We start from the raw sequence: 9,083 nt of genomic DNA, 5'->3' as shown, positions 1-9,083 counted from the left end.
CAACAAAAAAAGTTAAAATAATACAAAATATTAAAACATACATAACTAAAGAAGAATAAAATAAAATAATGCAAAATAAAATAAATTAAAACTAAATTAAACAAAATGGAATAAAACAATATGAAACAAATAAATTTAAAACAAGGCCAAGTTCGGGTGTAACCGAACATTACATACTCAGCTGAGAGCTTTTGAGACAAAATAAGGGAAAATCAGCATGTAGGAAAATGAACCTAGGGTAACCCTGGAATGTGTTTGTATGACATGGGTATCAAATGGAAGGTATTAAAGAGTATTTTAAAAGGGAGTGGGCCTTAGTTCTATAGGTGCACGCCTTTTCGAGATATCGCCATAAAGTTGGACCAGGGGTGACTCTAGAATGTGTTTGTACGATATGGGTATCAAATTAAAGGTATTAGCGAGGGTTTTAAAAGGGAGTGGCCATTAGTTGTATATGTGAAGGCGTTTTTGAGATATCGACCTAAATGTTGACCAGCGTTACCCAGAACATCATCTGTCGGGTGCCGCTATTTTATTTATATATGTAATACCACGAACAGTATTCCCGCCAAAATTCCAAGGGTTTTTGATTTCGCCCTGCAGAACTTTTTCATTTTCTTGTACTTAATATGATAGGTGTCACGCCCATTTTACAAAGTTTTTTCCAAAGTTATATTTTGCGTCAATAAACCAATCCAATTACTAAGTTTCATCCCTTTTTCATATTTGGTATAGAATTATGGCCATTTTTTTAATTTTTCGTAATTTTCGATATCGAAAAAGTGGGAGTGGGATTGGCCATAGTCGGATTTCGGCCATTTTTTATACCAAGATAAAGCGAGTTCAGATAACTACGTGAACTAAGTTTAGTAAAGATATATCGATTTTTGCTCAAGTTATCGTGTTAACGGCCGAGCGGAAGGACAGACGGTAGACTGTGTATAAAAACTGGGCGTGGCTTCAACCGATTTCACCCATTTTCACAGAAAACATTTGTCGTTATAGAATTTATGCCCCTACCTATTTCACAAGGATTGGCAAATTTTTGTTCGACTTATGGCATTAAAAGTATTCTAGACAAATTAAGTGAAAAGGGGCGGAGCCACGCCCATTTTGAAATTTTATTTTATTTTTGAATTTTATTGCACCATACCATTACTGGCGTTGAATGTTGACATAATTGACTTATATAATGTAAAAATATTCAATTTTTTGTTAAAATTTGACTTTTAAAATATTTTTTTTTTTTAAGTTGGCGTGTTCCTGTTCCGATTTTGCTAATTTTTATTTAGAACACATATAGTAATAGGAGTAACGTTCCTGCCAAATTTCATCATGATATCTTCAACGACTGCCAAATTACAGCTTATTTTAAAAGTGGGTGGTGCCACCCCCATTGTCCAAAATTTTACTAATTTTCTATTCTGCGTCATAAGGTCAACCCACCTTACCAATTTTCATCGCTTTATGCTTCTTTGGTAATGAATTATAGCACTTTTTTTCGAAATTTTCGATATCGAAAAAGTGGGCGTGGTTATAGTCCGATTTCGTTCATTTGAGATGAGTGCCGAGGAACTTACATACCAAATTTCATTAAGATGTGGCGCCTATACTTGTTGTCAATACACTGTACTTTTTTATACTCAGTTGAGCAGAGCTCACAGAGTATATTAAGTTTGATTGGATAACGGTTGGTTGTACATATATAAAGGAATCGAGATAGATATAGACTTCCATATATCAAAATAATCAGGATCGAAAAAAAATTTGATTGAGCCATGTCCGTCCGTCCGTCCGTTAACACGATAACTTGAGTAAATTTTGAGGTATCTTGATGAAATTTGGTATGTAGGTTCCTGAGCACTCATCTCAGATCGCTATTTAAAATGAACGATATCGGACTATAACCACGCCCACTTTTTCGATATCGAAAATTTCGAAAAACCGAAAAAGTGCGATAACTCATTACAAAAGACAGATAAAGCGACGAAACTTGGTAGATGCGTTGACGTTATGACGCAGAATAGAAAATTAGTAAGATTTTGGACAATGGGCGTGGCACCGCCCACTTTTACAAGAAGGTAATTTAAAAGTTTTGCAAGCTGTAATTTGGCAGTCGTTGAAGATATCATGATGAAATTTGGCAGGAACGTTACTACTATTACTCTATATGTGCTAAATAAAAATTAGCAAAATTGGATGAAGAACACGCCCACTTTTTAAAAAAAAAAATTTTTAAATTCAAATTTTAACAAAAAATTTAATATCTTTACTGTATATAAGTAAATTAAGTCAAAATTCAACTCCAGTAATGATATGATGCAACAAAATACAAAAATAAAAGAAAATTTCAAAATGGGCGTGGCTCCGCCCATTTTCATTTAGTTTGTCTAGAATACTTTTATTGCCATAAGTCGAACAAAAATTTACCAATCCTTCTCAAATTTGGTAGGAGCATAGATTCTATGACGGTAACTGTTCTCTGTGAAAATGGGCGAAATCGGTGGAAGCCACGCCCAGTTTTTATACACAGTCCACCGTCTGTCCTTCCGCTCGGCCATTAACACAATAACTTGAGCAAAATCCGATATATCTTTACTAAACTTAGCCCACGTACTTACCTGAGCTCACTTTTTCTTGGTATAAAAAATGGGCGAAATCTGACCATAACCACGCACACTTTATCGATATCGAAAATTACGAAAAATGAAAAAAATGCCATAATTCTATACCAAATACGAAAAAAGTGATGAAACATGGTAACTGGATTGGTTTATTGACGCAAAATATATCTTTGGAAAAAACTTTGTAAAATGGGTGTGACACCTACCATATTAAGTAGAAGAAAATGAAAAAGTTCTACAAGGCGAAATCAACAGCCCTTGGAATCTTGGCAGGAATACTGTTAGTGGTATTGCATATATAAATAAATTAGCAGTACCCGACAGATGATTTTCTGGATCACCTGGTCCACATTTTGGTCGATATCGCGAGAACTCCTTCACATATACATCTAAGGGCCACTCGCTTTTAAAACCCTCATTAATACCTTTAATTTGATATCCATATCGTACAAAAACATACCAGAGTCACCCCTGTCCCACCCTAATGGCGATATCTCGAAAAGGCGTCCACCTATAGACCTAATGCCCCCTCCCTCTTAAAATGCTCAGTAACACCTTTCGTTTGATACCCATATCGTACAAACATTCTAGAGTCACCCCTGGCCCACCCTAATGGCGATATCTCGAAAAGGCGTCCACCTATAGACCTAGTGTCCACTCCCTCTTAAAATGCTCAGTAACACCTTTCATTTGATACCCATATCGTACAAACATTCTAGAGTCACCCCTGGCCCACCCTAATGGTGATATCTCGAAAAGGCGTCCACCTAATGCCCACTCCCTCTTAAAATGCTCAGTAACAGCTTTCGTTTGATACCCATATCGTACAAACATTCTAGAGTCACCCCTGGCCCACCCTAATGGCGATATCTCGAAAAGGCGTCCACCTATAGAACTAAGGATTACTCCCTTTTAAAATACTCATTACCACCTTTCATTTGATACCCATATCGTACAAACACATTCTAGAGTCACCCTGGCACTTTGTAAAATGGGTGTGACACCTACCATATTAAGTAGAAGAAAATGAAAAAGTTCTACAAGGCGAAATCAACAGCCCTTGGAATCTTGGCAGGAATACTGTTAGTGGTATTGCATATATAAATAAATTAGCAGTACCCGACAGATGATTTTCTGGATCACCTGGTCCACATTTTGGTCGATATCGCGAGAACTCCTTCACATATACATCTAAGGGCCACTCGCTTTTAAAACCCTCATTAATACCTTTAATTTGATATCCATATCGTACAAAAACATACCAGAGTCACCCCTGTCCCACCCTAATGGCGATATCTCGAAAAGGCGTCCACCTATAGACCTAATGCCCCCTCCCTCTTAAAATGCTCAGTAACACCTTTCGTTTGATACCCATATCGTACAAACATTCTAGAGTCACCCCTGGCCCACCCTAATGGCGATATCTCGAAAAGGCGTCCACCTATAGACCTAGTGTCCACTCCCTCTTAAAATGCTCAGTAACACCTTTCATTTGATACCCATATCGTACAAACATTCTAGAGTCACCCCTGGCCCACCCTAATGGTGATATCTCGAAAAGGCGTCCACCTAATGCCCACTCCCTCTTAAAATGCTCAGTAACAGCTTTCGTTTGATACCCATATCGTACAAACATTCTAGAGTCACCCCTGGCCCACCCTAATGGCGATATCTCGAAAAGGCGTCCACCTATAGAACTAAGGATTACTCCCTTTTAAAATACTCATTACCACCTTTCATTTGATACCAATATCGTACAAACACATTCTAGAGTCACCCTGGCCCACCCTAATGGCGATATCTCGAAAAGGCGTCCACCTATAGACCTAATGTCCACTCCCTCTTAAAATGCTCAGTAACACCTTTCGTTTGATACCCATACCGTACAAACATTCTAGAGTCACCCTTGGTCCAGCTTTATGGCGATATCTCGAAAAGGCGTCCACCTATAGAACTAAGGATTACTCCCTTTTAAAATACTCATTACCTCCTTTCACCGTGGTGTGATGGTAGCGTGCTCCGCCTATCACACCGTATGCCCTGGGTTCAACTCCCGGGCAAAGCAACATCAAAATTTTAGAAATAAGGTTTTTCAATTAGAAGAAAATTTTTCTAAGCGGGGTCGCCCCTCGGCAGTGTTTGGCAAGCGCTCCGGGTGTATTTCTGCCATGAAAAGCTCTCAGTGAAAACTCATCTGCCTTGCAGATGCCGTTCGGAGTCGGCATAAAACATGTAGGTCCCGTCCGGCCAATTTGTAGGGAAAATCAAGAGGAGCACGACGCAAATTGGAAGAGAAGCTCGGCCTTAGATCTCTTCGGAGGTTATCGCGCCTTACATTTTTTTTTTAACACCTTTCGTTTGATACCCATATCGTACAAACATTCTAGAGTCACCCCTGGCCCACCCTAATGGCGATATCTCGAAAAGGCGTCCACCTATAGACCTAATGTCCACTCCCTCTTAAAATGCTCAGTAACACCTTTCGTTTGATACCCATATCGTACAAACATTCTAGAGTCACCCCTGTCCCACCCTAATGGCGATATCTCGAAAAGGCGTCCACCTATAGACCTAATGTCACTCCCTCTTAAAATGCTCAGTAACACCTTTCGTTTGATACCCATATCGTACAAACATTCTAGTCACACCTGGCCCACCCTAATGGCGATATCTCGAAAAGGCGTCCACCTATAGAACTAAGGATTACTCCCTTTTAAAATACTCATTACCACCTTTCATTTGATACCCATATCGTACAAACACATTCTAGAGTCACCCTGGCCCACCCTAATGGCGATATCTCGAAAAGGCGTCCACATATAGACCTAATGCCCACTCCCTCTTAAAATGCTCAGTAACACCTTTCGTTTGATACCCATACCGTACAAACATTCTAGAGTCACCCTTGGTCCAGCTTTATGGCGATATCTCGAAAAGGCGTCCACCTATAGAACTAAGGATTACTCCCTTTTAAAATACTCATTACCTCCTTTCATTTGATACCCATATCGTACAAACACATTCTAGAGTCACCCTGGCCCACCCTAATGGCGATATCTCGAAAAGGCGTCCACCTATAGACCTAATGCCCACTCCCTCTTAAAATGCTCAGTAACACCTTTCGTTTGATACCCATATCGTACAAACATTCTAGAGTCACCCTTGGTCCACCTTTATGGCGATATCTCAAAAAGGCGTCCACCTATAGAACTAAGGATTACTCCCTTTTAAAATACTCCTTACCACCTTTCATTTGATACCCATATCGTACAAACACATTCTAGAGTCACCCCTGGCCCACCCTAATGACGATATCTCGAAAAGGCGTCCACCTATAGACCTAATGCCCACTCCCTCTTAAAATGCTCAGTAACACCTTTCGTTTGATGCACATATCGTACAAACACATTCTAGAGTCACCCCTGGCCCACCCTAATGACGATATCTCGAAAAGGCGTCCACCTATAGACCTCATGCCCTCTCCCTCTTAAAATGCTCAGTAACACCTTTCGTTTGATACCCATATCGTACAAACATTCTAGAGTCACCCCTGGCCCACCCTAATGGCGATATCTCGAAAGGGCGTCCACCTATAGACCTAATGCCCACTCCCTCTTAAAATGCTCAGTAACACCTTTCGTTTGATGCACATATCGTACAAACACATTCTAGAGTCACCCCTGGCCCACCCTAATGACGATATCTCGAAAAGGCGTCCACCTATAGACCTCATGCCCACTCCCTCTTAAAATGCTCAGTAACACCTTTCGTTTGATACCCATACCGTACAAACATTCTAGAGTCACCCCTGGCCTACCCTAATGGCGATATCTCGAAAAGGCGTCCACCTATAGACCTAATGCCCACTCCCTCTTAAAATGCTCAGTAACACCTTTCATTTGATTCCCATATCGTACAAACACATTCTAGAGACACCCCTGGTCCACCTTTATGGCGATATCTCGAAACGGCGTCCACCTATGGAACTAAGGATCACTCCTTTTCAAAATACTCATTAACAGCTTTCATTTGATACCCATATCGTACAAACACATTATAGAATCACCCCTGGTCCACCTTAATGGGGACATCTCGAAAAGGCGTCCACCGATAGACCTAAGGCCCACTCCCTCTTAAAATGCTCAGTAACACCTTTCATTTGATACCCATATCGTACAAACAAATTCTAGAGTCAGCCCTGGTCTACCTTTATGGCGATATCCCTAAATGGCGTTCATCCATAGAACTATGGCCTACTCTCTCTTAAAATACTCTTTAATACCTTTCATTTGATACACATGTTATACAACCACATTCCAGGGTTACCCCAGATTGATTTTCCTTATTTTGTCTCCATAGCTCTCAACTGAGTATGTTATGTTCGGTTACACCCGAACTTAGCCTTCCTTACTTGTTATTATTTCTTTTGAACAAATATGCTAAGAGTTTTTTGTAAAAATATTGAAGAGATTTTTTTGGTGAAAAAAGTTTAGTTGTTCAGAAAATATTGGTTTGTGTAAAAATTAATTTCTTAAATATATTATTTAAGTGAATCCTTTTCTAAGGCACTTAATTGGTGACCCCGACAGAGCTTTGTTAATATTATTCAAGCATGTTCAACTCTCCGCATCTAGCGCCAGTAACCAGAAGTTTCACGAGCCGTGGTTTATACGAATCCGAACAGCCACAACTTGATCAGCATGAAATGGAACAAGAGGAACATTTTGCTGATGCATCCAACATCATGGTCAATCCATCAAGTGCAGCAGCTGCCGTGTTAAATAAATCACAGCCACCAAAACTACAAGGATATGCAGTAACTAATATCCAATCATAGTTTATTCGACTAGAAGCATACTTTCAGATTCATGGATTGCAGCAGGATGAAGATAAGTTTAACGCCACCATCGTCAATTTAGATGAGCGCCTTTTCGATCAAGCTTATGATGTTATCGACAATCCACCAATCAGCAACAAGTTCGGAGTCCTTAAACAAACTCTCATTGATAAATTTTCAGCGTCATCTTTAACTCGTCTAGAGCAATTGTCCTCCGGTATACAATTAGGTGACAACAAACCAAGTCATATGTTGACACAGCTTCAAAGGACTAATGTTACGCGTGATCAACAAATTATAAAAGACTTTTGGCTGCAACGTTTACCAACTGCAGCACGTGCAGTAATTGTTGGTGTAGCTAAAACCCAACCGTCCATGTCAGTTGAAAGCCTTGCTAAAATTGCTGATGAGATAATTGACACTATGCGTAACAGCAATGTTGAAGCTGTAGGCACGCAACAACATGTCGAAGCTGTTCATCACAGTAGTAATCGCCATAACCACGATCGATTTTCACAAATTGATCAGTCCATTGATCGTTTGGAAAGTAAACTTAATCAGTTACTCAGAAGCGATGCTCAAACTTCAAAATTATCATCGCCTGTTAACATAAAAACTGCCGATGTGTGCTGGTATCACACAAAATTTGGTGAAAAAGCAAATCAGTGCAAGAAACCCTGTTCTTATCTAAAAAACTAGTTTCGTCGACGACGTCATTTGATAGCGTCGTCGATGATCAAATTGCAACAAGCTCTGGACTTTCTAACAACTTGTTTTTTTCGAAACGTCTTTTTATCACAGATCGGTCCACCAAACGCAAGTTTTTGATCGATACTGGCGCAGATGTTTCATTGATTTCTTCCTCGGGTATTGGAAATTTGACAAGAACTTCTCGCGTACTTTTCGCAGCAAACAACAGCCCTATTCCAACTTTTGGCACCATTCGAATGCCGATTGATTTTGGACTTAAACGAAAATTCGAATGGACGTTTGTAATAGCATCCACGGATTACAATATAATTGGGGCTGATTTTTTAAATAATTTCGGGTTAGTTGGTGATATTAAAAACTCGTCTATCGTCGGTGCACTCACTAAATTTCAAACGAAAGGTATCAACATGTTAAGCAAAAATTACAGTTCAATCAAGACGTGTGATTCATCCTCACCCTATAGTCAGCTCTTAGCTGAGTTTTCTGACATAACTCAGTTAAACAAAATTTCATCGTCCTCATCTACGGCAACCGAGCATGTAATTGAAACACATGGTCCACCTGTCACGGCAAAACCTCGTCGACTCACTGACGAGAAATTGAAAGTTGCAAAGGAAGAGTTTTTTTTCCTTATGCAGCTTGGCATATGTAGACCATCGAAAAGTCCGTATGCCTCACCACTTCATATGGTTCGTAAACCTAACGGATCTTGGCGGCCTTGCGGGGACTATAGAGCACTCAACGCACAAACGATGCCAGATAAATATCCCTTGCCACACATGCAAGACATTAGTAATATTATGTACGGAAAGTGTATTTTTAGTAAAATCGATTTAAATCGTGCTTATAATCAAATTCCGATTAGAACGCAGGATATTCCGAAGACGGCTATAATAACACCTTTTGCCCTT

At 39.7% G+C, this 9,083-nt stretch overlaps 1 protein-coding gene across 1 annotated transcript in view; it reads right to left on the bottom strand.

Moving 5' to 3' along the window:
- LOC137241204 (protein TIPIN homolog) overlaps nt 1-9,083 on the bottom strand; it is a 32,739-nt gene that overhangs the window by 14,488 nt on the left and 9,168 nt on the right. The window lies entirely within an intron of this gene.

The sequence above is a fragment of the Eurosta solidaginis genome, chromosome 2 (assembly GCF_040869045.1).
Source record: "Eurosta solidaginis isolate ZX-2024a chromosome 2, ASM4086904v1, whole genome shotgun sequence".
NCBI lineage: Eukaryota > Metazoa > Arthropoda > Insecta > Diptera > Tephritidae > Eurosta > Eurosta solidaginis.
Note: the sequence above shows the minus strand (reverse complement) of the source record. Positions and strands in the feature narration are given on the sequence as shown.